The sequence below is a fragment of the Triticum dicoccoides genome, chromosome 5B (genome assembly GCF_002162155.2).
Source record: "Triticum dicoccoides isolate Atlit2015 ecotype Zavitan chromosome 5B, WEW_v2.0, whole genome shotgun sequence".
In the NCBI taxonomy this organism is placed as follows: domain Eukaryota; kingdom Viridiplantae; phylum Streptophyta; class Magnoliopsida; order Poales; family Poaceae; genus Triticum; species Triticum dicoccoides.
Window position 1 is genome coordinate 388,384,648 of NC_041389.1, and position 3,946 is coordinate 388,388,593.

The window sequence follows — 3,946 nt, forward strand, 5'->3', positions numbered from 1 at the left end:
GGCGACATGTGGTTTGGGTGGGTCCGAGAAGGGTTCAACATGAGCAATGAAGAAATAAAAAGAAGAAGAAGATCGCTCCAAAATCAAGTGACAATTTATAAATTATCATGTAATTTCATCAGCGAAATTATCATGTTGGAACCGTGTTTGGTGGCTGCTACGACCCGTGCACACGAGAGGCCCGATGGTGACCACAACTGGGCAATGTTGCGAATGGTGATGCGGATGCTGGAACCAACAAACGATTTTGCTAGAACCGAGCTGCAACCAAGTTGCGGAATGTTGGAACCTTCACCAATGAAATTGCCACCATAGGTATTTTCTGGATGCTCTAACTGGCAAAGGATTTTGCTGCATCCACTCCGCGGCCGCGGGTGAAGGAGCTGCCACCACTACTGACGGTGTTATGACAATGGAACAGAGCTACAATCATCGTCGGCGATTCTATGGTGGCGGGGGGAGGGGGCGTTTCTCCTGTGCGTGCTGCAACGACTTCATCGGCATTTTTCATATCTGAAATGGCCAACATGATGCAACAGGAAGGGAGGAAGAGGGAAGAGTTGCGACAACGATGAGGGTGGCAAGGTGCGACCTGCGGCGAGGTCGGTAGCCATTGAGGGTGGCTCATGAGGGGCCACGACCCACACTGGACGCGTGCATGAGAGGAGCGTTGTTGACACAGTGTGGGAGACATCGCGATAGGAGGCAAGGGTGAAAAAGGGTGGATCGCAACCGTTTGGATGTGCTCGATTTAACGACTGGTATGCATGTTTGAATAGTACCTATGTTATACAGGGAGTAATGTAGGATGAAGTGAAACATGGAGGACATGACATCGTGGCAGAGTTAGCTGAGACATGTCAGGGGCGATGTTGAGGCCAGCGGCAGTAGAAATGACCAAATGGAGTTCCTTATTAGCGCTAGCGAGGAGGCTGATGGATTTCGTGGAGCAATGCAATGTTGTAGCAACAACATATTGGGTTCCATTTTCTGATGGAGAAGAACTGATGAACGGTGTGTGCATGATTCCTTTGTTCGTTAATTTAATGCTTTCCTTTGTTCATTCATTTAATCCTTCCTTATTCCACTCAACTCAGATTCATTTACTTTTGCACCTACCCAAGGTTTGATGGATCGAGAAATTTAATGACATTACTTGCAACGAGGAATATCATATATTAGTTTTTTCAGTAAAACATGATCATGATGAACTAGGAAGATTTTTAAAATGCCCGTAGCAACGCACGGCCATTCTACTAGTTTTCATAGTAGTTCAAAGGATAGCTAGTCAGGGATTGTTAGATCGGAGGGATTTTTTTTTGAACAGATATATCGAGGAGGAAAAATGCCCACCTGAATATGTTGCCACTCAACCAGCAGAGTACACATTGCATGAGAGAATCAAGCTGGGAAGAGAGGTAGAGCTGCCAGGACCTAGCAACGCCCTTTAACGAAATGTTCCAATAGCAACTTTGACGGGCCGATTCAAACGGACGGCGTTTTTATCCGCTTTTTGTGCGTTTGGGTCGGCCGCCCGCCCGGTGTCCGTCCTCTTTTAGATTTGGATCGGCAGTGCGTCCAACACGTCGATCCATTTCTTGACCGCACGCGCTTAGATCGTGCCAGCGGCCATGTCGTCGCTCTGGTTTTGGCGCTCCAGCGCACGGGAAAGGTTCGCGCGCGGGGGAAAATCGGCGCGCACGCTGGTTTTGGCGCTCCAGAGCGCGGGAAAGGTTCACGCGCTTGTTTTGGCGCGCCGCGGCCGACGCTCATTATAAGAAGGCGCTCCCTCCATACTCAATCCGCCGCCCACTCGTCTCGCCCTCTCTCACTAGTCTCGCCGCCTCTGCGCCACCATGTCGATGCGCCGCCTCGGCGCTTCGGATTTTCGCGGAGTCCGCGAGCGCTGCTCCGTCGCCTTCTCCTCTGAGATCTTGTTTGGCGAGAAACGCCTCATCCACGGCACCTTCGACACCGCAGAGCAGGCGGCCCGCACGTACGACGCGGCGGCGTGGCGCCTCCAGCGGCCTAGTCGGGAGATGAATTTTCCCGACGTGTCGAGCCAGCGGGCGCAGTATCTCGCGCCTCTTCTGCGGCTTTTCACCGACGAGGATCATCGCGTCCACCGGAGGCGGCAGCGTCGCCTCGCCATCGCCTAGATGGACGTGGAAGTCTTGCTGGTGTGGCGCGAACGCTTCCCGCACGACATCATCGACGAGCGCCAGTTCTACGAGCAAAGGAAGACGGAGAGAGGCGAGGAGGACGGAGCGAGCCGCCTATCGGGGGGACAAGCGTGCGCGGAAGCAACCCGCGCAATTGAGACTGAAGCTGCGAGAAACATCAGGGTGGGACTTCGAGGACGAGCAGACTGCTGACACCTACATTCAGACGTCGGAGGAGGACATTACTGAGTCGGAGTCGGAAACCGACGAGTAGTTGATTTTTTTTCTTTTATCTGTGTACACAAGAACTATCTATGCATCCTTTTTCCGTCAAAAAAAATGACCGGCGCCGTCGGCAACGAAGTAGGCGGTGGAGGGTGTGCGCCACAGACCAGCGGACCCGGGAAGAAGAGAGGGCGAGTGCGCGCGCGTCCGTCTTGTGTCCGCGCCGACGCAAATCCCGCTCAAAAATGTGCCGGGAATAGGTCGGCAGGCGGACGAAAGCGGACGCGCTTCCGTTTGGATCGGCGCGTTGGGCCGACTTTTCTGTCCGCGCCGATCCAAACGGACGGCGGCAGACGAAATGGGTCGCCCCATCAAAGTTGCTCCAAGTGAGATTGGATTTTCAACACCCGGATGTCTATACACCCCACTATCACAACCATCCATGCGGAACCCAGCTCATCGAGATCTGCATCACGTCCTGTACCAATTGTTTGATTAGCAGGTCTAGGAGATTGTTCAGTGCGGGAGCCTGAAGATATTTAGATCACATCTGGGCAGCGCCTGGTCCGTGACAGACCGGTCAACATCAGGGTTGTGTTGTCGCCATGCTCGAAAAAACGATAGACCTGTTGGCTCATGGTTTAAATAAACGAAAAGACGTCACATGCCTTGAACAGCAGCGGTTACTACTACACGTAGTTTTTTAAAAATCGAATGTACCACTCCAAATCTGAGGGCTATGTTGTATGATAAAAATAGCCTAAAATCTTTAAAGTGCACGCGCACTAAATAAACGAATCGGGCGGCCGCTTCCTGGCCGCACGATCACGCAAGCGGTCATGCCCAGGTGCGCTAGGTGCCACCTGGTCTGGATTGGCCCCGCGTCGCGGTCGTGGGCGGTTTGTCCATATCCGGATGTGGGGAGGCCCACATGTAAGCCATAGAGGAGGGAGGAGAGGGGGTCGTGGGCGGCGGTTTCCAAATATGTGCCTGAAATCCCTCGCCCGCAGCGGTGCTCCCTCCCCATCCCATCTCTCGCCCTCGTCTTCGTCCTCGCCAGCCTCTTCGTCGAACGGGCGCGATACGGGGAGTCGCGGCGGAGTCCTCAGGTCGGCGGCGGCTTGTGGGTGGCTCTCCGCAGGGGGGGGGGATCTCTGGTGCTCCTCGGCGTCGGAGGTACGCTCGCCCGCGACTTCTCCATGCTTCTACTCCCCCCCTCTGTCTCGCGCGGCGCTGATGCACTGATACGTGAGGGGAATGCTTACTAGGGTTCGGGAACGACGCGAACTACCCCCACTTATGCTCGAATTTTGGTCATGTCGAGTTTTCCCCTCTCCTCTCTGGTAGCACACACCCAATGGTGGTCGCGATTGATACGTCTCCAAGCATGTATAATTTTTGATTGTTCCATACTATTATATTATCTGTTTTGGATGTTTATGGGCCTCATTATACATTTTTATATTATTTTTGGGACTAACCTATTAACCGGAGACCCAGCCCAAATTGTTGTTTTCTTGCCTATTTTAGTGTTTCGAAAAAAAGGAATATCAAACGGA